The 27,505-nt window shown below is 35.8% G+C and overlaps 1 protein-coding gene and 1 pseudogene across 3 annotated transcripts in view; one reads left to right on the top strand and one right to left on the bottom strand.

Moving 5' to 3' along the window:
• Positions 1-27,505, top strand: part of GPHN (gephyrin) — a 626,989-nt gene that overhangs the window by 478,974 nt on the left and 120,510 nt on the right. The window lies entirely within an intron of this gene.
• Positions 3,269-4,298, bottom strand: LOC148163871 (mitochondrial assembly of ribosomal large subunit protein 1 pseudogene; annotated as a pseudogene).

The following is a 27,505-nucleotide window of genomic DNA, read 5'->3' as shown; positions in this document are numbered from 1 at the left end:
CTTCTGGTTTAAGAGTATTTTGTACTTTGGGGTAGAGGTTTAGGTGCCTGATTTGAATCTTAATATTTTCAGCCCCTGTAATTCTTATATTATAAGTTGAATTTTTGCCCACAAAATGAAAAAGTTCTGGCATTTCCTTGAGATTTTCCATTTGGAGTTGATTTAGACACAAAGGTACTGGTAAATCAATATCCAAATTAGCTATAATCTCATTACAAATAGGAGAATTCTCAGGGATTTCAAGGAAGAGACAATCAGGAGAATATTTAATCTAGCAATTTCACTTATACAGTACACTCCTATCAAGTTAGCAGTTATCACAGAGGAGGGAAGAATATTCCTCTGTTAAATATCTAAGGGGCATGGTTATAAATGGAACTATCAGAGGATTATTAGAGATACCTACCAATAAGTAACTTTTTACTGCATTGGAGAGATTGTGTAACAGTGGTAGAGTTTAAGGTTGATCTTGTATGCCTGTATCAGTAAAAAAAAATTTTTTTGCAAACTTGTTCTTGAATATTTAGAGAAATTTCTCTCTGGGAATTTAAGGATAGAACAAAAAATTGGGCACTCGGTTCTCCCTCAGAGCACCTTCATTAACTCACTTCATTTTTTTTTCCTTTAGTTTCTTAACTAAGATAAAGTAGTTCTTTTTTCAATGTCCTTTTTATATATAGTATTTATAAGTATCTTTATCAACAGATTCCTTCTTTTAGGATTTACCGATCCTGATAAGAGCATCTAGTTATATTATCTGTAAGGCCATCAATTTATTTTGTTGTTGTTGTAAAACTCTCAATATTTCACAAGGCGCTAGAAGTCTGACAATGTTATTATTTCCCATATTAGTTTTTTGCTTACATTCAAAATCCTCTATTTTTGTCTTAAGACTGTTTATAAAAAAACTAGAAGAGAGTTAGGAGTCACATCTGCTTTAAGGTCTGTTCCTGAGTGCTGTCTAAAGGTGTTAAAGAGCCTCTCCCTGAAGTCTCCAATGTTCTCATCCTTTCTTTGCTGTAAGACTGAATCAGAGCCCAATCTACTTTCTCAGGACACCTCCAAAAGACCTTGACCAACTTTTATAGGTTTTCTAAACCCCTCTGGTTTCTTATGCAATTCAGGTTCTTCCTTTTCTGCCTTTCCCATGGAATTCTTTGCATCTCAAGCTTCTACTGCATATGAGCTAATTGTTTCAGATATGGAAGCCCTGGATTATATATTCTTAAAATTATTCTTTCTCTGCAAATTTCATTCTGTCCTTTTTAGGTTTAGTGGTTTGTCTTTTTTCTTTTTTCAAATTTTTATTTAAATTCTAGTTAGTTAAGATATAGTGTACTATTGGTTTCAGTAGTAGAATTTAGTGATTCATCGCTTACATATAATACCCAGTGCTATCCTTTCTAGGCTTTGGAAAATCATTAAAGACTCTCAGTTTAGAGGAAGAATGGGTCTTAAAGTCAACCATAGGGAGCTTTTTTTCTGTTCTGAAGGAAGTTTAAGAGGTAAGTGAGCTTTAGAAGTTTCTGGCCAGCCAAAGGGGAAAAGGAGTGGAGCAGAGGGAGAGATGGAGCAGAAGGAAATGGAGTAGTATAGGATGGAGAAAGAGAAATAGTAGGATAAAATCCACTAAGTTCGAGATATGGTTTCGGAGGATTTAAAGAGGCATTATTTAAAATTTTTCACACTTTTATTTTACCTTGGCCAAGGAATTTTTTGGAAGCAGTTTTGGAATCTGAATTTCTTTTGGATATTCCCTCATATAACTGAAAAATCCAGCCCATTGGATGTTTAGAATTTTGTTCCTTTTTTGTCCTATAGTGCCTCTCAAACAATTTTGTTTAAATTGAAAGTTCCCCAGAGTGCCACTGTAATTATCCTTGGTGAAATTAAAGATAAGTGCACAAATTTGGGTTATAGCATAAATACATGGAAGAAGTAGGAATCTGGTCTGGAAGGGAGATAGATTTAGATTTAGACTAAGACAAACTTGAGAACCTGTGAATAGGCCAGCCAAAAGTGTTATTTGGGCACCTCACGCGTCAGACTTCCCAACCCAATGGCTGGGTTGTCACACTACAAATTGACATATTTAGAATTCCAGAACATGGAAAGGTTTGAAGGAGAGCTTTCTCCAATAGCCAGACTGTCACTAACAAAACAAGAAGAAGGAAAATTCTCAGATGTTGACCCAGGGCAAAGTTTATCCAGAGGACACCACTTTAAGAAGAAACCTGACCCTCTCCATTCCTGAGGCCCGTTTGCAAAATAGATTTATTGGTGCCTATGTCCATCTTTTTCCACATGAATTGTCCCTTTACAGAGGTATAACAAAAAAAAAAAAAGATAAGAATAGACAAGACAGATAGTAATGTTGTTGGGAATAAGATACATTTCCACCAAGGTTAAAAGCTTTTTCATATCTGATCCGATTATCAAAGAGGTCCAAAAAAACCTTTTTTATTCTTAGGAGACAAAATAAACTTAGCAGTTGGAGAGTTCAAAGAAAAGGCAAGAGTTCAAGCTAATGTGAGACTTATTTCATTGTGGTAATTAGAGATACTCCCATTCCCCAAAGCAGGAAACTCAGAGGTCTTCAGAGAAGCTTGCTGTTATCAAATCAAGGGTCTTGGGCTTTGTTGAGAAGGAAGTCAGTCTTGACTGGGTCTCCCTACGGCCTCTATGACTGTTGAATGCTGGCTCCCCACAAATAAGTTTTCATATTAGAGGAGAGCCCTGCCTTAACAAAGTCTTGTTAGCATATCAGTATGAGTTCAACATTGAGGTGTTTATGATATTTTGAAGCTAGGTTTAAGTTGAGTTTTTCATCGTGGCAGTTTGATTAGAATTGGGTAAAATCATGATAAGATAGTTTAGGATTGGTGCACGCAGCAAGGTAAGGATTATGTGTGTGGGGGGGGTGTTTTCTTTTTAATTTTGGCCTTATTCTACAGAATAACATTTGCATATATGCAAAATCAATTAAAACCCGAGCAAAGCTCAAGTTGAACAAAGGGCCAGTGCTAACTCCAGGAAATCCTGCAGGGATCTCCAGGAATAAAGACATGTTAAAATTGTGATTTCAACACATTGATTTTTGGTAGCTCATTTAGCTATAATCTTCAGGCATCAGCATGCATACCCAGAGAGTAGAAAGGGTTGTGTTAACAACAACCTAAACAACTAGGCAGAGATAAGGAGTTATATTTTTCAGAGAAGCAAGTCATTCCAATCCGAGATGTCTAAAGCAGTTCATTTCACTTCATTCTTACTCAAATTCCACTAGAGTCAGATATGACATATCTTCTATTCTAAGAATGAAGTCTTCAGGTAATGTTTCAGATGATATCTAAACTAACTATCCTAGGAATACAGGGTATATAATTTCTCTAATTAATAGGTTTCTCTGGCTTCTGAAACAAAATGAATTACTATGGCTGCCAAAGTCCACACAGAGCCAGTCATCAGTGTCCTTTTCTTTCAATCTTTTTTAATTGAGGTGAAATTCACATAAAGCATTTTAAAGTAAATAATTCATTGGTATTTAGTACACTTACAGTGTTGTGCAACCACCAATTTACTATAAATATGTTGATTCATTTCTGGATTCTCAGTTCTATTCCATTGATCTATATTTTGATCCTTATACTAGTTACTATACTGTTTTGATTACTGTAGTTTTATAGTAACTTTTGAAATTGGGAAGTGAGAGTCCTCCAACTTTGTTCTTTTTCAATATTGTTTTTTAACTCTTAAAGGCTATTCCATATGAATTTGAGGTTTGGCTTTTCCATTTCTGAAAAAAAAAAAGGAAAAAAGCCATCAGGATTTTGAGAGGTGTAACCATGAATCTAGATTGCTTTGGGTAGTATTGCCATCTTAACAATATTAAGTCTTCCAATCTGTCTTCCTTTAGATGTTAATGTGAGGCTCACATTTATATTTTAGATATTTGTACATTTTCACAATGAAGTAGGCTATGACATGTAAGTATCTGGTAGAGATTCCACTCTCAGTCACAAAGTAATCTGTATATTTCATCTCTGGAGGAATTTTTATTACACAGATGTCTTTTGCATTTTCGTGCCTCAGAGATGAAACCAGCATATTACTGTGAAACTTGGAACTAGTATGATTTGCTGTGCCAGAAACCAGGTACCCCTCACCTCACAGCTGCCCTTCCTCCTACTTTTCCAGCCAGACCCTAGGGCCAGGCAGGCCAGGCCACTTCCCAGCCCTGCAGTAGGCCAGTCCCCCACAACAAGAAGTGTGGAGACCAAGCCCTGTGGCCATAGCATGCCTCACTCCCTGGGAAAGGCCTCTGTACCACAGCAGTACTCAAGCCACCTCCAGTGTAAGGATTTGAGGGTGAGGCTTTAAAAGGTCTTCGTATGTACCTATCTTTGATGCTATTTAAGAGTTAATGGGTCTTTCAAACCTAAATGTGAGACGGGAATCCATCAAAATCCTAGAGGGGAGAGCACAGGCAGCAACCTCTTCAACCTCAGCCACAGCAGCTTCTTCCTAGAAATATCACCAAAGGCAAGGGAAGCAAGGGCAAAAATGAGCTATTGGGACTTCATCAAGATAAAAAGCTTTTGCACAGCAAAGGAAACAGTCAACAAAACCAAAAGACAACCGACAGAATGGGAGAAGATATTTGCAAATGACATATCAGATAAAGCGCTAGTATCCAAAATCTATAAAGAATTTACCAAACTCAACACCCAAAGAACAAATAATACAATCAAGAAATAGGCAGAATACATGAAGAGACATTTTTCCAAAGAAGACATCCAAATGGCCAACAGACACATGAAAGAGTGCTCAACATCGCTCGGCATCAGGGAAATCCAAATCAAAACCTCAATGAGATACCACCTCACACCCGTCAGAATGGCTAAAATTAACAAGTCAGGGAATGACAGATGTTGGCAAGGATGCGGAGAAAGGGGAACCCTCCTACACTGTTGGGAGGAATGCAAGCTGGTGCAGCCACTCTGGAAAACAGTATGGAGGTTCCTCAGAAAGTTGAAAATAGAGCTACCCTATGACCCAGCAATTCCACTACTGGGTATTTACCCCAAAGATACAAATGTAATGATCTGAAGGGGTATGTGCACCCCAGTGTTTATAGCAGCAATGTCCACAATAGCCAAACTATGGGAAGAGCCAAAATGTCCATCAACAGATGCATGGATAAAGAAGATGTGATACACACACACACACACACACACACACACACACACACACACACACAGTGGAATATTATGCAGCCGTAAAAAAAAAAAAAAATCTTGGTGGGCGCCTGGGTGGCTCAGTTGGTTAAGCGACTGCCTTTGGCTCAGGTCATGATCCTGGAGTCCCGGGATCGAGTCCCACATCGGGCTCCCTGCTCAGCAGGGCGTCTGCTTCTCCTTCTGACCCTCCTCCCTCTCGTGCTCTCTATCTCTCATTCTCTCTCTCTCAAATAAATAAATAAAATCTTTAAAAAAAAATCTTGTCATTTGCAATGACGTGGATGGAACTAGAGAGTATTATGCTAGCGAAATAAGTCAGTCAGAGAAAGACATGTATCGTATGATCTCACTGATATGAGGAATTCTTAATCTCAGGAAACAAACTGAGGGTTGCTGGAGTGGTGGGGGTGGCAGGGATGGGGTGGCTGGGTGATAGATATTGGGGAGGGTATGTGCTATGGTGAGCACTGTGAATTGTGTAAGACTGATGAATCACAGACCTGTATCTCTGAAACAAATAATAACATTATATGTTAAAAAAAGGAGAAGATAGTAGGAAGGGAAAAGTGAATGGGAAATTGGAGGGGGAGATGAACCATGAGAGACTATGGACTCTGAGAAACAAACTGAGGGTTCTAGAGGGGAGGGGGTGGGGGGATGGGTTAACCTGGCGATGGGTATTAAAGAGGGCATGTATTGAATGGAGCACTGGGTGTTATACACAAACAATGAATCATGGAACACTACATCAAAAACTAATGATGTAATGTATGGTGATTAACATAACATAATAAAATAAAATTTAAAAAAAAAGAATTAATGGGTCAAGAAGTTCCTAGAATTAATAATAAAAGTATTTGCAAGTTTTATCTTCTCAGGCAGTAGTTTTCTGGATTAATAAAGTTGTGAAAATGTACAAATATCCAAAAGTTGTGTTGATAAAGACATAAAATAGTAAAGTCATTTCAATTCTGACTATAATGTAATAGCCAACAGTACTTATCTAGGTAGAAATATCCCTAAAATGCAAAATAATTTATCTGCGCCCTAACTTGGTGCCTAAAAGAAGGCATCCTTCTTCATTTAACTATGTATAAAATTGTATGCTAATTTCTGGAGATTCTTATTTGAACAAACTATATAGTAAGTAAAATAGAGGCTTCAGGTTTTGGGTTATATAAAAACAGAATTGACTTTCTCCTTTGAATGAATTAAGAGATTTTACTACTTTAGCAGCAAAAAACTAGAATAATGATTCAGTTGAGACACTATTCAAGTAAGGGATTTCCCATGGCTGGATTTAAAACTGACTCAGTATCACTTTCCTTTTCAAACCACTCTTTTTCCAAATTGTTTTGCCAGTTCTCAAAGAATGGCACATTTATCTAGGTCTCTAATGGACTTTTAATTTTAAAATAATTTTATATTAAGGACATGTTTACTTGAAGACATTACTATTTTGTTGGAGACATTCATTATATAATAGAACAGGTTCATTGGGATGCAAATAAGATAAATATTCATTAAAATTCTTACCAGAACTGTTAAATGAAAAATTTTAGGTATTTAGTTTATCTGCAGCTCCTAACTTTCTATAAGACTTTGCTTTTCCTACTTTATGTGTAAAAGTTTGCTAGTCTTACACTAATCGACTGAACTTTATGATTTTTTTATGGTTCTGCTCTCTCTCTCCCTCTCTAAAATAAATAAACAAACAAACAAACCCAATACAAATACTAAGGACATATTAAGGAAAAATTATGGAAATTAAGGAAATATAACAGAAGAAGCAGTTAAGAAAAAGGCTTTCTGTCACCTTCCAAATCTGAACAAAGTGTCTCTCTTATGTTCTCCTCTAGTACTCTGTAGTTCTCATACTTTATTGCAAGCCCATTTACAGTAGAGTGCTTTTCTGCCTTCTCCACTTATTCCCTCCACTCCCCCCTAAGCTCCTTGCAGTAACTCATCTGTCTTGTGCACTCGTACTGTTCCCAGGATCTCTCAGTAAATGGGATGAATTGGTGAGTGAGTAAATAAATGAAAGGAAAACCCTGGGCAAGCAGAGCAAGGAAGTGACGACAGAACATCCAGAGTAAGAAAAGAGAATGGGAGCAGAGAAGGAAAACAATAAACATTAGCAAAAGCATTAATCTTTTTGTTACCAATACTGTTTTTTCTTAACTGCTCCTTCTGTTTAAATTATTTCATGTTTCATTCTGGCCCTTATTATTCCTTCATTCATTCTCACTACTGTCACCAAATTCACAACCTTTTGCCTAAAGTATATTATCATACTTTTTGGTTCTAGTCTTATGCTTTTCAACTTATCCTAGATAGATAAGTCTTGTAGTTAAATTTCTTGCACCAAAAACATGAAGTTTTCGGGGTGCCTGGGTGGCTCAGTCAGTTGAGTGACCAGTTCTTGATTTTGGCTCAAGTCATGATCTTGGGGTTGTAGGATTGAGCCCCACCTCAGGCTCTGTGCTGGGTGTGGAGCCTGCTTGGGATTCTCTCTCTTCCTCTCCCCTCTGCCCCTCACCCCACCTTGAAAAAAATGAAGTTTTTTTTTCTTTATGAGAAGAAATTCTTAAGAGATTTATGAAATAGTCCTTGAAGAAGTATGTTAATTTCTTGTAGTTCTTATTTTTAGAAAAATTTTCCTAATTCTCTCCTGCTGTGATCTAATCCCTTACCCTCTTGATTGGCACTTACTGGATAAGACAACTGCTTATCATCACTTCTTCAATTTTTCTTTACATAACTAAAGATAATTAGCAATTCACTTCCATAAATATTTATTATAAGATTTACTATTTATAAGCACTGCCCTTCTCAACCTTTTCATCTAATCTCCTAAGTAAATCAGATTTTTTCATATATCTTCATGTAGTTTATTTACCAAGTTCTCAAACATTTTTCTTTTTTTATTTGTGAAACCTAATAATTTCATAAGCAGTATTTACCTTCAATTTAAATTTGATCTTGTTTTATTTCATATGAAAAATTGTGACTCATTTATTACTTTTAGTCAATCTTTTTAGCCTCTTAATTGTCAATATTTTATCTGGTACAGCTAAAAACATTAAGTTAATAAGTCATGGAATAGGAAAAAATCAATCAATCAATCATGGAATAGGAAGTCCCACCCCTCTTTTCTCCACAGAGATACCAACTTAACAATAGTATATGGAGCAAAATACCTTTGTGAGAACTCCACAAACCAGTTAATAAATTGCAAACCCCAGGTGAGTGCAAAGCCAAGAATAAGACAAGCAAAGGTCATTTAAAATGGGAAAGAAGAGTATGTTCACTTTACCTATGATCTCTGCTCCCCCTAAGTCAGCACAGCTCACTATGGTCATCAGAGAACACCCAGCTTGCAACTTCTCACTGGAGGGAAAAGGAGAGACAAGAGTGGAATCAGCATCCAACGTTTCAGTTTTTTGAAGGCTACCAAAGGAACTGGTTTGTCTCATCTGACTTGGAGTGCTGATGAAATCAGCATAGTTTGTGTGCCTGGGGGCCACTGAAAGCAAGTGAGAGCAGTGGCACCTTGCAGTGACACTGGAGAGTCTGAAATAGTGCAGAAGCTGACATGGTTCACTGTTACAGGGAAAAGGCACTCAACTCCCAGCTCATTCCTTAGGTAGAAGAGAAAAGAGCACAGCATGTATATGCAGCAGTCCAGTTTAGAGGTCAGGGGGAGGCCTATCCAAAGGATTGGTTTCTGTCTCATTTGACTTAGGGTGCTTGAGTTGGCATACTTTGGATGCCAAGGGGACACTGAGATTAAAGAAGAGTAGGTGGCTTACTACTGCAGCACCAGAGAGATTACAGTGCTATAGGCAGATACCAGGGGAAACAAGAGACTATGGACTCTTGAAAAAGAAACCAACAAACCTCTGATTAGAAAATTACATGCACATCCAAGAGAAGTCATGAAACCCTCAGAATCTCTAGCTGGGCTGTTTTGTGAAAGTCTTCCTCTGTACAAAGTCAATTTATAAAGACTGGGAGATGTGGCTGTTTTCCCAAATGCATAAAACTCAGAAGAAAAAAAATCACAAGGTACATGAAGAAACGAAGAAATATGGCTCAATCAAATGAGCAAAATAAGAGTGCCTGGATGGCTCAGTTGGTTAAGTGTCTGACTTTGGCTCAGGTCATGATTTCAGGGTCATGAGATCAAGCCCTGTGTTGGGCTTTCCACTCAGCAGGGAGTCTGCTTGTCCCTTTCCCTCTCCTTCTGCTCATGCTCTCTCTGTCTCTCTCTCTCAAATAAATAAAATCTTTAAAAAAAAAATAACAAAGTAAATCTCCAGAAACCAACCCCAAAGAAACAGAAATCTATGCATTTCCTAACAAAGAATTAGAAGTAATTTTCTTGAAGCTAAATGATCTACAGGAGAATACAGATAGACAGCTATGCAAAAAACAGGAGAACAATGCATGAACAAAATGAGAATATCAACAAAGATGTAGAAACTATTAAGAAAGAATCAAACAGAAATTATGGAACTGAAGAATAACTGACTTGAAAAATTCACTAGAAGCATTCAACAGCAGGCTTAATCAAGCAAAAGAAAGAACTTGAAGAAATATCATTTGAATTTTATCAAGTCAGAGGAGCAAAGTGAAAAAAGTTGAAGACAAGTGAAGAAAGCCTAAGGAATTTATAGAACAACATTAAGCAAACCAATATAAGCATCATGAGAGTTCCAGAGGAGAAGAGAGAGAGAACTTGTATGAAGAAATGATGGCTGAAAACTACCCAAATCTAAGGAAATAAATGGACATCAAAATTCAGGAAGCTCAAAATATTCCAAAAAGGATGAATCCAAAGAGGCCCACACCAAGGGACATGACAAACTGTCAAAAGTGGAAAATAAATAAATCTTGAAAGCTGCAAGAGCAACTCATGTCTAAAGAAGCTTTCCTCACATTATCAGTGGTTTTCTCAGCAGAAACCTTATGGGCCAGAAGGGAGTAGGATGATATATTCAAAGTCCTGGAAGAAAAAGACTGTCAACCAAGAATACTATTTCCAGCAAAACAATCCTTCAGAAATGAAAGAGAAACAAGGACTTTCACAGATAAGCAAAAGCTGAGGAGTTTATCACCACTAGACCTGCCTTCCAAGAAATGCTAGTTACTCCTGCAGATTGAAGCAAAAGGACATCAGACAGCAACACAAATGCATATTAAAATATAAACTCACCAGCAAAGGTAAATATATAGACAAATACAGAATTCTACAATATTTTAATAATGGTATGTAAAGCACTTTTAATTTTGGTATAGAATTTAAAAGGTAAAATCAAAAAATAAATTTAAGACTATGTTAATGTATACATGGTATATAAAGAGTGGTTTGTGACATCAGTTAATATAAAGTGGGAGTGGGAATATGTAAAAGAGTAGTGTTTTTGTATCTGATTGAAGTTATTATGAGCTGAAATAGATTGTTGTAACTATAAGATGTTTTATGTACGTTCCAAGGAAACCACACACACACAAAATACCTACAGAATATACAAGGAAAGAAATGAGAAAGAAATCAAAGGTCAATACAAAAATTTCAATGAAACACAAAGCAAAGCATCAAGAGTGGAAAAGAGGGACAAAATAATTACAAGACAAACAGAAAACAATTTTTAAAATGGTAATAGTATGTACTTCCCTATCAGTACTAACTTTAAATGTAAATGGATTAAATTCCCCTATCAAAAGACATAGAGTGGCTGGATGGATTTAAAAAAAATAAGATGCAACTACAAGAGACTCACCTTAAATATAAAGACACACATAGGCTGAAAGTGTAAGAATGGAAAACACTATTCCATGTAAATGGTAACCAAAAGAGAGCAGGAGTGGCCATACTTATATCAGACAAAATAGACTTTAAGTCAAAAACAACTGTTATAAGAAACAAAGAAGCATGTTATATAATGATAAAATAGTCAATTCCATAACAATGAAAGATATAACAATTATAAATACATAAGCTCCTAACATCAGAGTACCCAAAAATACAAAGCAAACATGGACAGAATTGAAGGAAGAAATCGAAAGTAACATAATAATAGTGTAATTCAATATACCACTTTTAATAATGGATAGAATAACCAAACAAAATCAGCAAGGGAACAGAGGACTTGAACAACATTATAAAATGATTGGACCTAACAGATATACACAGAACACTGCACCCATCAGCAGCAGAATACATATCCTGCTTATACTTATTCACAGAACGTTCTCCAGGATAGATCAAATGTTAGACCTTAAAAAAAAGCCTTAACAAATTTAAGAAAGTTGAATCTACCAAGTATCTTTTCCAACAACAAGGCAATGAAACTAGAAATCAGTAACAGTAGGAAAATTAGAAAAATCACAGATATGTGGAAAATTACACACTCTTGAACAACCAATGAGTCAAGAAATCACAAGGAAATTAGAAAATATCTTAAGACTAATGAAAACCAAAACAAAACACTAAAACTTATGGGATGCAGCAAAAGCAATAATACAGGGAAGTTTATAACAGTAAATACTTACATTAAAAGAGAAGAAAGACCTGAAATCAGTAATCTAATGGTACATTTCAAAGAACTAGAAAAAAAAAAAAGAATTAATCCCCAGGTTAGCAGAAAGAAGAAAATAATAAATATTAGAACAGAAATAAATGAAATAGAGAATAGAAAAACAATAGGAGAAATCAACAAAACAGAGTTGTTTTAAAAAAATTAGCTAATGTGGGTGCCTGGGTTTCTCAGTCGTTAAGCGTCTGCCTTCGGCTCAGGTCATGATCCCAGGGTCCTGGGATCGAGTCCCACATTGGGCTCCCTGCTCTGCAGGAAGCCTGCTTCTCCCTCTCCTACTCCCCCTGCTTGTGTTCCTGCTCTCGCTATCTCTCTCTCTGTCAAATAAACAAATAAAATCTTTAAAAAATAAAAAATAAAAAAATTAGCTAATTTGACAAACCCTTAGCTAGACTGAGAATAAGAGAGAAGACTCAAAATAGACCACAAAAAATAAGAAAAGATTATGAGACTACTTTGAATAATTATATTCCAACAAATTGGATAGCCTAGAAGAAATGGATAAACTTCTAGAAACATACGTTCTACCAAGACTTAATCATGCAGGTGTAGAAAATTCAAGCAGGCTTAACAACTAGTACAGATTGAATCAGTAACCCAAAGCTTCCCACCAAGAAACCCCGAACCAGATGACTTCACTGTAAATTCTACCAAACAATTAAAGAATAATTAATGCCAGTTCTTCTCAGATTCTTCCAAAATATTGAAGAAGAGGGAACGCTTAATAACTCATTTTCTGAGGCCATCATTATCCTGAGCCACACAATGATACTATGAGAAAAATACAGACCAATATCTCTTATGAATGTAGATGCAAAATCCTCAGCAAGAAAACCAAATTCAACAGCACATTAAAAAGATTATACACCATGAACAAGTGGATTTATCCCTGGGATGCAAGGATGGTTCAACATAAAAAAGTCAATAAACAGAACACACCACGTTAACAGAACAAAGAGCAAAAACCACATGATCATCTTAATAGATGTAGAAAAAGCATTTGACAAAATTCAACACCCTTTCTTAATAAAAACCCTCACCAAATAGGAATAGAAAGGAATTAGCTCAACATAATAAAAGTTATATATGAAAAGCCCATAGGTAAATTATACACAACAGTAGAAAACTGAAAGGTTTTCCTTCATAATCACAAACAAGGCAAGAGTACCCGCTCTCACCACTTCTATTCAATATGATATTGGAAGTTCTAATCAGAGCTGTTAGGCAGGAAAAGCAAATAAAAGACATCCAACTGGAAAGGAAGAAGTTAAATGATCTCTGTTCACACATGACACAATCTTATATGTAGAAAACCCTAAAGATGGGGCTCCTGGGTGGCTCAGTTGATTGGGCGACTGCCTTCGGCTCAGGTCATGATTCCAGAGTCCCAGGATCGAGTCCCACATCGGGCTCCCTGCTCAGCAGGGAGTCTGCTTCTCCCTCTGACCCTCCCCCCTCTCATGTTCTCTCTCTCTCTCTCATTCTCTCTCTCAAATAAATAAATAAAATCTTTAAAAAAAAGAAAACCCTAAAGATTACACACACACACACACACACACACACAAACACACACACACACGCAAACTGTCAGAATGAAAGAATTCAGCAAAGTTGCAGAATACAAACTCAATAATAAAAAATCAGTTGTGTTTTCATATGCTAACAATAAACAATCCAAGAGGAATTAAGAAAACAACCGCATTTCAATAGTATCAAAAATTAAAAACTCAGGAATAAATTAAACAAGGAGGCAAAAGACTTGTACACTGAAACTATAAAATATTGCTGAAAGAAATTCTAAAAGACACGAAAATAAATGGAAAAACATCCTCTTGTTCATGACATGGAAGACTTAATATTGTTAATATTCATATTACCCAAAGCAGTCTAAAGATTTGGTGCAATCCCTATCAAAATCCCAAAGACGTTTTTTTCAGAAATAGAAAGACCATTTTAAAATTCAGTGAAAAAAAATCAAAGAACCCTAAATAGGTAAAATAGTCTTGAGAATAAACAAAGCTACAGGCCTCACATTTTCTGATTTCAAACATACTACAAAGATATATTAATCTAAACAGTGTGGTTCTGGCATAAAAACAAACATATAGATGAATGGAACAGAATAGAAAGCCCAGATATACACTGTCACATATATGGTCAAATGATCTTTGGCAAAGGTGCCAACAAAGCTACACAATGGAGAAAGGATAGTCTCCTCAACAAGTGGTGTTGGGAAAACTGGATATCCACATGCAAAAAAATTAAAGATGGACCCTTAATCTTATACCATATACCAAAAATTTAATTCAAAATGGATTAAAGACCTAAACATAAGATCTAAAGCTATAAAACTAGAAGAAAACATAAGAGGAAAGCTTCATGACATTGGAATGGGCAATGATACGACACAAAAACAGCAACTAAAGCAAATATAGACAAATGGGACTACATTAAATTTTAAAACTTATGCATAGCAAAGTACACAATCAACAGAATGAAAAAGCAACCTATAGAATGGGACAAAATATTTGCACACCTTGTATCAGATAATGAGTTAATCTCTAGGATATAGAAGGAATTCCTACAATTCAACAACAAAAAGCAATTAAAAATTGGGCAAAGGACTTGAAATATACATTTTTCCAAAGATATACAAATGCCACTGAGCATGTGAAAGGATGCTCAGTATCATTAATCATAAGGGAAATGCAAATCAAAACTGCCACTACAAGAAAGAAAAACAGAAATAACAAGTGTTGGTAAGGATGTGGAGAAATTGGGAAATTGGAACCCTTGTGCACTGCTGGTGGGATTGTAAAATGGTGCAACTACTATAGAAAACTGTAAGGAAGTTCCTCAAAAAATTAACAGTAAAACTGCAATATGATCCAGCAGTCCTACTTCTGAGTATATATCCAAAAGAATTGAGAGCAAGATCTCAAAGAGATATTTGCATATCCATGTCCATTGCAGCATTATTCACAATAGCTTCTGCAGCCTAAATGTCCATCAACAGATGAATGAATACATATATATAATGAAATATTACTCAGCTCAGCCTTTAAAAAGAAGGAAATCCTGTCATATGCTAGAACATGAATGAACCTTGAGACATTATGCTAAATGAAATAAGACTGTCACAAAAGGCAAAAACTTATATGAGGTATCTAAAATAATCAAACTCATAGAATCAGAAAACAGAATGGTGGTTGCCAGGGGCTGGAAGGAGGAGGAAATGGGGTGTTACTGTTCCATATGTATAGAGTTTCAATCACACAAGGTGAAAAACCCTTCTCTCCCAAATTCCAGACTCCTCTTTTTGTTACATACTGGAATCACCCCTTGATATTCTGCTGGGATCTCACATTTCCCTCATCAGAACCAAATTAAGTACCCTTCCCTCCAAATTGTCCCTTTATTGCTATCTTAGTTAATGTCATTCCCACTTACCCTCATAACCAAACTTGAAATCTCATCATAACATTTACCCCTCCTTCCCAAAGCACGGTCATAGAACCATTTATTATGGCTCTTCTAAATATTCTTTTTCCAGTTCCTATTAGTTCAGGCCTTCCTTGTCTCTAACTTTTAAGATTGTTGTAGCATACTAACTGTTCTGCCTGACTGCAGTCTCTCTTCCTTGCAAGCTACCATCAGTCAAGTATTGCATTTTTAAATATGTATCACTTCTTTATAAAAAATCTTGAATAGTTCTCCATTTTCTACAGTATTAAGTCTCTTCAAATCCTATCCTTAACTGAGATGACCACCGTTATGCCTTATATTTCATCCTTTCCACCTCCAGCCTCATTAGGTGAAGTACTTTTAGTACTTCCAAATCTCTATTATTTTGTTCATTCTGTTTCAAATGTTTCCCCCCTTTTTCTTATTGTTTAAAGCTCAATTGTCACCTCCTCTGTGGAACTTTACCATTTGTGCCATCAGAATTAGTTATTCCCTTTTCTGCATTATCATACACAGTTTTTTGTTTTAACATTAAAACATAAGCATTTACAGGTTCGTTTTATTTTTTCCTTAAAACACTCTGATTTCTGTGTTCCATGAGACTGAGAAATAGGAATCTCATCTTATTCAGCATTACTCCCTAGTGTTTAATAAAGTGCCTTACATAGAGAGAGTATTCAATTTATTTTTAGTAAGTGAAGCTGAAGGAAAGAAAGTCTCCCTAGCATAATATAGGAGAAAGCACACCAGCCAAATTCTGGACATCTGGTCTTCTATTTATTTAGACATGTGATGTTGAGCTAATTTTTCAAACTTTCTATGGTAAAACTTGTTGTCTACAAGAAATCTTTTTTTTTTAAGATTTTATTTATTTACTTGACAGAGAGAGAGCACAAGTAGGCAGAGAGGCAGGCAGAGGGAGAGGGAGAAGCAGACTCTCCACTGAGCAGGGAACCCAACGCAGGGCTCGATCCCAGGACCCTGGGACAACGACCTGAGCTGAAGGCAGCCGCCCAACTGACTGAGCCACCCAGGCGCCCCTACAAGAAATCTTTATAGGTGTCACTCTTACATTAAAAACTTCAAGATGTTGGATTACATGATAAAATTATGTAAATGGTTTCCAATTGGCTTACATGATAAAGTTCAGTCTCCAAAGCCTAGCATTCAAGGGCTTTTATGGTCTGCTTTTAGTTACTTTTCTAGCCTCAACTTCTTCTGATCCCCATTAGGAACCCAGTGCTCTACCAATATCAATCTCTACATTCTTCCCTAATCATATTGTATACAGTCTCACCTTGGCTGCTGTATCACTCAAACAGGATAATGGAGAATTTAATAAAGGAACTAGTTACAACAGAGTAGCCGGGGTTAAGGAAAAGCAAGATAAGTTGAAGAACTTTGGGGGATAGCAAAAGCAGGAAATTGTTGCTACTCTTAAAAGGAGCCAAGGAAGGGAATATGTCTAAAATAAGTCTGTTATGGAGGCCTGCCTCACAGAGCTAATTGTTTTTATTAAAGGAACATAACCACTGCCAACCAGCAGACAGGAGGCCAAAGGAATAAATATCTTGTCTGTATTCTTGTGCTCTCCATTCTTCTCCCAATGGTTTCCATTGGTTGAACTCAAGCAGAAGTCACAGGTATAAGGATTCTGTTGGTTCTATCCATAAATGCTAGCCCTTTGGGGCACAGAGCAGGGTAGAAAAAAGTGGAGACAAATGTGGGAAAGCAAAAGCAGCTGCTTTATTCAAACTGTTCTTTCCACATGAATTTAAATCTATCTCAGATGATAACTCTATTAAAAATAATATTAATGCAAATATCTAACATTTCTTTAGGGAGGGAGGGGGAGAGGAAGAAGGAGAGGGAGAGGGGAAATCTTAAGCAGGTTCCACACCCAGCATGGAGCCCAACAACGTAGGGCTCAGTCTCACAATTCTGAGATCATGACCTGAGCCGAAATCAAGAGTAGGATGCTTAACTGACTGAGCCACCCAGGCACCCTTAATGCAAATATCTAACATTTATGAAGAGCTTACTATGCACCGAGCATTCTGACAAACAGATGGGGGGGGTGCAGTTTGAGGAGGAAGGTAATAAGGGAAATAAGAGGCTGGAGAAGTTACCAAATTATGACCTCCAATTGGCCATATAGTTTTTGCAGATGAACCTCCTAATTGCCATGCTAATGGGTTTGGATTCTATTGTAAAGGTTAATAAAGGAATTTGAATATGGAATGACAAGATTAAATTTGAAATTTTGAAAGAACATTTACTACTATGTGAAGAATGGATTGATTCTGGGTGAGATCAGAAGCAGGAATCTGATGAGAGCTTGAATTAAAGCTGGAGCAATAGAAATAGAAAAATAATACACGATTTTTTCAAATATTAAGGAATCACAATTTACAGGATTGGGAACTAGATATGGAAGGTAAGGAAGTCAAGAATGACCACCAGTTTCTAACTTAGGCAACATGAATTATAAGATCTTATATGACTCTATCTTTATAGTCTTAAAAAATAAGCAGGTGTTTGCTAGCTGGACTGGAAATAAAGAGCAGTTAAGACAGATGTGTGAGAAAAAAATCATGCTGTGTACTAGAAATTATTAAGTTTGCTATAGCTGGAATAAGGGTATATGTAAGAGCAAAGAGGGATGAAATCAAAGAGAAAGGACAGATCATGAAAAGCCTAACACATTACTCTAGGTCATCTGAACTGTATCCCTAGGGCAATAGGAAGTTTTTTTTTAAAGTTTTTATTTTAATTCCAGTATATTTAAAATACAGTGTTATATTAGTTTCAGGTGTACATGTAAGAAACTTTTTTGATGGTTAAAAACACAATTAAATCAGATGCTGTTGAGAAATTTCCTTAGAACCCCAGAATTTGGACCATGACTTTGGAAGATATTGGCTAGGGTTGGCTAAGAAAATAATTATTTCAAATTTTAAAACATTTATTAAATATTTTTAAGTAATATAGGATTATTGTCAAGAATCTGAATAATACAGAAAAGTAGGAAAGAGAAAAAATCAGTCCTATACTACTACTTAAAGATAACTGCTACTAACACATATAATTATTTTCTTCCATTATACACATTGGATTGTATTTTAATTCTGCAGTTATAGTCATACTGTGATTTATACTTTTTTAAAAAACGATAGCCCTCATATCAGCAGAATTAGTTGTGAATTTTTAGGCCTATCGAAAGGCCACTTTTTAGGCTATCGAAAGATGAGAGTCATACCAAGTGCCCAATAATATAGAATAAACTCTATAGTCTCTGCTTATGTGCAAAATACTTTAAAAACTAGATTTCTATTTTCTCCAAGGACACTGACTCAGTCTTCATATTTGCCTGTATGATCACCTGTTCTAAGATTTTCTTTCTCAACTATACAAATTGACATCTACCACATGCCTAATGATCATGTTTAACAATGTTTACAACTTAAAAAAGATATTAGTCAAAATTTACTTTTTTATTAGTCTGTCATTAAAACTAATAACTAGGATAGGCATTCTGGAGTTGAAGCTTTATGTGCTTATACCTAATAATATGAAAAACAACACCATCTAGAGAAGATTAACTAAGGGAAATGTGACTTTTATGAGCTGATAAAACTCCTTTAATTACAAAAATGACTTGGAACTTCTCTTGGTTCTTTTCCCCAGGGCATTATAGAGACTAGTGAGTTAATGCTTAGAAAGGGCTTTAAAAGATACTTGTTAGATTCCACTTTTACAGATATAATGGCATGATTTCTAAAGAAAAATTACTTTTTCTCTACCATTGTCTTAAAGAATGTTTAGAACAAGGACCTACTGAAGAAAACAATTCTAATTTTGCATTTAATGCTAGTGGCACTTATGAAAACATTCCAAATAGAAGCTAACAAAAATATATTTATGTTTATATATATGTGTGTACATATATATATACACATACACATATATACATACATACATTTATATTAATGCCTCTGAAATTATATCCTGACAACCTCTTTGGGAAATAAGAGAATTCTCAGCTTTTTAGCTATTTAGGTTTAAAAAGGGGGTCCTAGCAGCCTAACAAAGCAAGCTGAAGTTCAGAGACCCAAAAAGGGCACAAAACCAGAAATCAGTAGCAGGACAAGAACGAACCAAGGGTTTTTAAATCAGATAATATATTTGTTTGTATTCCTGAAGCAGAATGACAGCAAAGCAGAGGGTAATTACCAAGAGTGTAAGCAAAGAGAAAGATCTGATGAAAGAAAGTTTGTGAAAGGGGAAAGGGAAAGATTGTATCTGAAAGGGGAAGATTATGTTGAAAGCTGGTCTTTTGCCATAGTAGCTATAACCAGTACCCACAATATTTAATCTATATACAGCACTAGTGCTGCTAATAAGGGCAAGAACCTAAGGATCATGGTTTGAGGCCTTCCTCAAGAGCCCTCAGTTCTTTTTTTTTTTTAATAATTTTTATTGTTATGTTAATCACCATACATTACATCATTAGTTTTTGATGTAGTGTTCCATGATTCATTGTTTGTGCATAACACCCAATGCTCCACACAGAATGTGCCCTCTTTAATACCCATCACCAGGCTAACCCATCCCCCCACCCCCCTCCCCTCTAGAACCCTCAGTTTGTTTTTCAGAGTCCATCGTCTCTAATGGTTCGTCTCCCCCTCCGACTTACTCCCCTTCATTCTTCCCCTCCTGCTATCTTCTTCTTTTTTTTCTTAACATATATTGCATTATTTGTTTCAGAAGTACAGATCTGTGATTCATCAGTCTTGTACAATTCACAGCGCTCACCATAGCACATACCCTCCCCAATGTCTATCACCCAGCCAACCCATCCCTCCCACCCCACACCACTCCAGCAACCCTCAGTTTGTTTCCTGAGATTAAGAATTCCTCATATCAGTGAGGTCATATGATACATGTCTTTCTCTGATTGACTTATTTCACTCAGCATAACACCCTCCAGTTCCATCCACGTCATTGCAAATAAGAGCCCTCAGTTCTTAAAACACTTGTAGTGAAGTCCAGCCCCATAAAGACAGTCATGAAAAATTACAGCCACCTTAACTCAAAAGACTTTGCTTGCCTTTGTTGGGTGTTTAGCACTTGACTCCTACTTACAGTTTTTTAAAAATAATTTTATCCTTAGAGCACCTGGGTAGCTCAGTTGGTTAAGCATCTGCCTTCAGCCCAGGTCATGAGTGGGCTCCCTGCTCAGTGGGGAGTCTGCTTGTCCCTCTCCCTCTGCCTGCCCCCATCTTGCCCCACGTGCATGCACATGCACGCAAGTGCTCTCTCTCAAATAAATAAACAAAATCTTTTTTTAAAAATGAAAATAATAATTTTATCCTTTTTAGTGTTGCTTTAGCTAATCTATTTTATCATTATACTTCTAATATCATTTTTTCACTTAATCTCTTTTTACCCTATACTCTCAGCTAATTTTATCTGTTTACTTTTAATATTATATATTTAGCTTACTTGTATGTAACGAATTGAAAATAAAAGCAGAAGGAAGATAGCTATAAAGACAGTTCACACCTGACCATAGGAAATAAATTACTTTTTCCTCCTTTGGCCTTATAATTTTTCTATAGATAAACCTCCTGATCTAAAGATAACCTATAAGGACTTACTTACAGTGTTACTTACTTAGAGTGTTAATTACTTAGGCAGTACATACACTGAACCCAAAGCTAATTTTCCATTTCTCTGACTGCTTGACCACAGCTAAAATATTTTTTATTCTCATTTTTCATTTCCCTACTGCACTGACCCTTTTACCACTTCTAAACAAAAAGGTAAAGAGAAGAAAACCCTAGTTTCAATTTATTGTTAATAAATGTTTGCAATTGTTTTTAAAAATGGACAAGTCTAGTAAAAAGAACATTGAAATTATTGACCAGAATAATGTTTGAAATTGTATATAGTGTTTATCTCTCAGCTCATCTTTGTCAAGCTGTATATTCTAGAGTGATTAAAATCAAGCATTTAGGACCTTATTCAACGAAAATTTTCTATGTGACCACTATGTGCACAGCATCCTTGGGCTTTGACGTTAAGGCAGTTTTTCCTTTCCCAAAGCTGAAAATCTATTTAACCTAAACAAACTATCATTTTCACTCTTTAGGTTTCCTAGGAAAGCTATTCATTATTTTAGGTGGTTTGCTGCTATAAAAGATCCAGAAAGTAGAAATATAAGGAATTCAAGCTGCAAATAGTATGTTAAAGAAAGGCAGTATTATTAATAGGGCAGAACAAGCCTCTTCCTTGAGATTTTCTGTATATCCAAAGAATGAATAATTATTTACACTTTTAGGCAGTTTTGTTGTTTTGAGGAATAAAGTTTCCTCTTGAGGATTTTAATTTAATCAAGAAGAACCTGCATGAATATCTTGTTTCTTTTTTCTTATTTTATTAAAATGTTATTTTAGTCACCATAGAATACATCATTAGTTTTTGATGTAGTGGTCCATGATTCACTGTTTTCATATAACACCCAGTGCCCCATGCAGTACGTGCCCTCCTTAATACCCATCACCGGGCTAACCCATCCCCCTACTCCCCTCCCCTCTAAAACCCTCAGTTTGTCTCTCAGAGTCCATAGTCTCTCATGGTTCGTCTCCCCCTCCGATTTCCCCCCCTTCATTTTTCCCTTCCTTCTCCTAATGTCCTCCGTGCTATTCCTTATGTTCCACAAATAAGTGAAACCATATGATAATTGACTTTCTCTGCTTGACTTATTTCACTTAGCATAATCTCCTCCAGTCCCATCCATGTTGATGTAAAAGTTGCGTATTCATCCTTTCTGAAGGCTGAGTAATATTCCATTGTATATATGGACCATATCTTCCTTATCCATTCATCTGTTGAAGGGCATCTCGGCTCTTTCCACAGTTTGGCTATTGCGGACATTGCTGCTATGAACATTGGGACACATATGGCCCTTCTTTTCACTACATCTGTGTCTTTGGGGTAAATACCCAGGAGTGCAATTGCTGGGTCATAGGGTAGCTCTATTTTTAAATTTTTGAGGAACCTCCACACTGTTTTCCAAAGTGGCTGTACCAACTTGCATTCCCACCAACAGTGTAAGAGGGTTCCCCTTTCTCCACAATCTCTCCAACATTTGTTGTTTCTTGCTTGTCCATTTTTGCCATTCTAACTGGTATAAGGTGGTATCTCAGTGTGGTTGTAATTTGAATTTCCCTGATGGCTAATGATGATGAACATTTTTTCATGTGTCTGTTAGCCATTTATATGGCTTCTTCAGAGAAGTGTCTGTTCATGTCTTCTGCCCATTTTTTGACTTGATTATTTGTTTTTTGGGTGTTGAGTTTGAGAAGTTCTTTATAAATCTTGGATACCAGCCCTTTATCTGTAGTGTCATTTGCAAATATCTTCTCCTATTCTGTGGGTTACCTCTTCGTTTTGTTGACTATTTCCTTTGCTGTGCAGAAGCTTTTTATCTTGAGGAAGTCCCAAAAGTTCATTTTTGCTTTTGTTTCACTAGCTTTTGGAGATGTATCTTGAAAGATGTTGCTGTGGCCGATGTCAAAGAGGTTATTGCCTATGTTCTCCTCTAGGATTTTGATGGATTCCGGTCTCACATTGAGGTCTTTCATCCATTTTGAGTTTATCTTTGTGTATGGTGTTAGAGAATGATCGAGTTTCATTCTTCTGCATGTGGCTGTCCAATAATCCCAGCACCATTTATCTTTTTTCCATTGCATATTTTTTCCTGCTTTGTTGAAGATTATTTGACCATAGAGTTGAGGGTCCATATCTGGGCTCTCTATTCTGTTCCATTGGCCTGTATGTCTGTTTTTGTGCCAGTACCATGCTGTCTTCATGATACTGCTTGTAATATAGTTTGAAATTGGGCAGCGTGATGCCCCCAGCTTTGTTTTTCTTTTTCAACATTTCCTTGTTGATTAGGGGTCTTTTCTGATTCCATACAGTTTTAGGATTGTTTGTTCCAGGACTTTGAAAAAAGTCATTGGAATTTTGATTGGGATGGCATTGAAGGTACGGATTGATCTGGGTAGCATAAACATTTTAAAATATCTTGTTTCTATTATATTATGTTCTACCATTTGAAATCATCTTTTCTTCATTTACTTCTAATTTAGAGTGGATTTTCAAGCCAAGATGAAACATTGTATATTAAGAATTGTCAGATTGAAAAGGATGCATTTGAATTAGGGAAAGTAATTTCATTGGTATAAATAGCTCATTTCACAATGGCCATGCCATAAGAAAAAGGTTACTGCTATATGACAAAGATCCTTATTAATTATTCTACTCAGTAGAAAGGAATCCATTTGTACTTTCTGTGCCTCTTTGAAGGCCTTGTATATCACAGACATTGCCATTAGTATTTAAACATATCCTTCATGATGGCAATCCTGATTGAATCCATACTGTTTTTACACTGACTTCTTATATAGTCTTTTTAGTAGTTCCATGGCTACATGGAAGATAGGAAATCTCAATAACATTTTGAGTACTTTACCTGCAAAGATTCCAAGCTCAAATATAGTCAATCCCACATCTGGACTTATGCACCAGAAAATATAAAAGTGACAATTTAAGTTTTACTTATAGAAATGTAGATTTCCAAGAGAAACTTCCAGGTCACCAATCTGTGGCTAATTTGGAATTGCTTTAATCCTGTAAGTCTACTTGAGAAAATTAAACTGATTGCAGAAGAATGCTATCAATTTAGATGTTATGATAATTCAAACCTGTTATTCTTTGCTCAATTCAGACATCTACTAGTGGAGGGGATGTCTAAGTCTAGACATCCTTTCCCCATCCTTGCCCCACTTGCATATAAAGATCCCATATCCTACAGCACTTTGTAGTTTATTTTTGTTAAAGTAGCTACCCTGCCTACAAATTATCAGTGATAGCCATAAATCACCAGCTAATTTTACTATTATAAGTTAAAATAAATATTCCCTTGAACACTATAATCTCCTATATAGGACACATATTTTCATGTTAGTTTTGTAGAGTACATGAGTTGAATGGAGCTAATGCCCTCACAGATTCTCTTTGTGACCATCGGTATTTCTTTGTAAGGTAGCTATAAGAATATATTTATGGCCATGAAATAATCTTTGCTTTATAGGAAAAACTATCTAAATTTTCTCTCAATTTCTGGATATTTTTTATCCAAAAACCAAACTGCCTTTTATTATAACCTTCTTACTTTAAAAAAAATAATTATCCTTTCCTTCCTTTCTACTTTACCAAACTGGATTTTATGGACCATTCAGGGAAATTTGGCTGCTAGGCTATAATCCGTCTCGCCTTCAAGACATAAAAGTACATACTTTTTTTCCTCTTCCATTAGATTTTCTATGCTGGGCTCAGAATCAAGAAGAGGATTAGGGTGTGGAAAAAACAATTCTTGATCCTTTTTCCTGTCTGATTGAGTTCTGTAATGGCCAGGACAAATAAAAGTGCTTTGGGATTATAACTTGTAAAATAAAAGGAGTCAGAGATAACTATTCTTAAATTTTCTGAAGCTTTCACTTTGAAGCTTCTTGTGAATCACTACTGTCAACATCAGAAAATAGTTGAAATCATGTTTCTTTAAAAAATGGAAGCCAAAAATTTAGTAAAATATAGGGTTTACCTTCAAAGGAGTTGTTACAGTTGACTAACACAGGTAAGACAAATATTTAAATGTCTATAACATAAAACAGAAGTGGTAGGTGCCCTAAAATATATATATAAATAAGGTACAAAATTATTTTAAAGATTTTGGGGAAAGATTTTTCCAGGCTGGTAGGTATCCACACTGTAATTTCCACTTAGAGAGAGACAGAGAACCACCAGTCTCTGTAGTTAGAGAACCATCATCAGGTGGTTTACTACCTACCTGCTCTTATTTTTTTATTTACCATCTTTCCTTTCCACTGAGCTGTAATGTTCTTCATGGCAGGGTGTATCCCGCTCTGTATCCCAAGTCCCTAACCATAACTGGCTCATAAAATGCATTCAAGAAATATTTGTTGAATAGATATGTGTATCACTGATAATCAACCTAGCTTTCTAATAAGAAAAATTCTATTACAAAGCAATTCAACAAATAAACTGTTCAGTTAAAAAGTAAAATTTTCTCCTCAGAAACTAAACATTTTAAAAGGACAGTTTTTATAAGGTTTTACACAATTTGCACCATAAAGAAAGTAAAACATATTTTAGAAAATATCATCTCTGAGACCTATAAACCTGAATAAAAAACAGAAGAGCCTATCTCTATCATTTTCTCCAATTACACTGGTTGTGACAATATGTTTTCATGATATTTAATGAGAAAGGTGGGACTTCGGTGAAAGTGAGAAATAAATTTATGTTTCAAATTGTAAGTAAATGATAAATCATATCATACATAATCCTTTATAAGCGTTCACTTAAATTTTGAGTAGAAATGTTATTCATGTTTAGCACTAAATCTCTAAGGCCCTTCAAGCTTTGAAAATTTTCTAATTTTATGATTGCCTATTGGAGAGAAATGTGATAAGTATAAGCATCTTTATATGTCTTTTTCTTTCAGTACTTATGACAATATCATTCATCTTAGAATGGAAACTCTTTGAGGTGGTACCTTTGAGTTTATTCAGTGAATATGTCTGAAGCAGCTTCTGGGGTTGGGTTGGGGTATAATAATAAATTGCAATGACTGGGAACTTAGAGACTACTGAGAAATATATATAATCGTGATAAAGTGGATTAAAGAAATAGGAGCTTATTTGTCTTTCATATCAAAAGCCTGTTGACAGGCAGTCCAGGGCTTGTACAGCAACTCAATATTGTCAGCAGAGGCTCTTTTTTCTTCTCGTATTTCCATACTTACTGTGTGGGTTTCCACCCTCATGGTTAAAAAATGGCTACGGCACCTCCCAGTATCTACCCATGTTCCAAGCAGAAAGAAGAAAGAAGGGCAAAAGCTTTCTCCTCTTAAAGCTTTATCTCTTTATCGTCTTATTCACCATAGGAACTCTGCCCCCAGGGACTTCTTCCAGCATCTTACCGGCCAGAACTCTATCATAGGACCACACTCTGCTGCACAGTGGCTAGGGAAGAATGGAGTTGTGGATAGCAGACAGGATAGCCAACCAACTGTGTTTGCAGTTACTCCTTTTCTATCATCTGGGCTATAGACCTTTAAGGTTCCAAAGAAAAGGCCAACTTATTTATGCATGAAAATATAGTGATCTAAGAAGTCCCTTTTTGTCATTAAATGATTCATTAATTTAACAAATTTTTTTTTATTGCCTAATATGTGCCAAATACTGTTCTAGATACTGGACATAACATTGAACAAAAAAGACAATGGAGCTTACATTCTATGAAGAGGAAGGCTATAAACAAATAAATATAAATGTATATATTATATAAATTATAGGCATATGGATATGAATATCCATATATATGTGTGTATTTATTTATATATCCATGAAGAAAGGATAAAAAGAATAGAAAATGATGGTGGGTAATATTCTACATAGGATGTTTAACAAAGGCCTCTCTGATAAGATGATATTTTAGCAATGACCTGAAAGAAACGAGGGATGGATGGAACCATTATACCTGGGGAAGGATGTCAAAGTGGACAAAATACCAAGTACAAAGACCCTGAGGAGAGATGTATTTTGCATGCTCAAGACAAGCAAGGAACCAGTATGGTTAGAGCACAGTGATCAAGAGGGGAAATGGTAGGAGATGAGGATAGTGGAAGCCATAATATGTTGGACTTCGTAGGCCATAGCAAATATTTTATTCTGAGTGAGATGGAAAGTCACTGGAGAGTTATAAGCAAAGATTAGCACAATCCAATTTAAAATTTAAAAGGATCACCATAACTACTATGTGGAGAATAAATTATAGTGGAACAAGGACAGTAGTAGGGAGATCAGTTAAGAGGCTATTCAGTTTCCCAGGAAATAAATGATGGATCCAACTATTGTAGTAATTGTGGAGATAGTAAGTAATAGTCAGATTCTAAAGATATCTCAAAGGTAGTTTAGATATGGTTCTGACAGAAAGAGAATAATCAAGGATGTTTCCCAGATTTTGGATTAATAACTGGAAGAATCAAGTTGCTATTTTCTGAGATGGAAATTGTAAGAGACTAAAACATCATAAGGGCAAGATAGA

This window comes from Eumetopias jubatus, unplaced genomic scaffold (assembly GCF_037043125.1).
Source record: "Eumetopias jubatus isolate StellerSeaLion01/CBP00866 unplaced genomic scaffold, mEumJub1_p1.0 scaffold_7, whole genome shotgun sequence".
Taxonomy (NCBI): Eukaryota; Metazoa; Chordata; class Mammalia; order Carnivora; family Otariidae; genus Eumetopias; species Eumetopias jubatus.
This window is presented reverse-complemented; position numbering and strand designations above follow the sequence as displayed.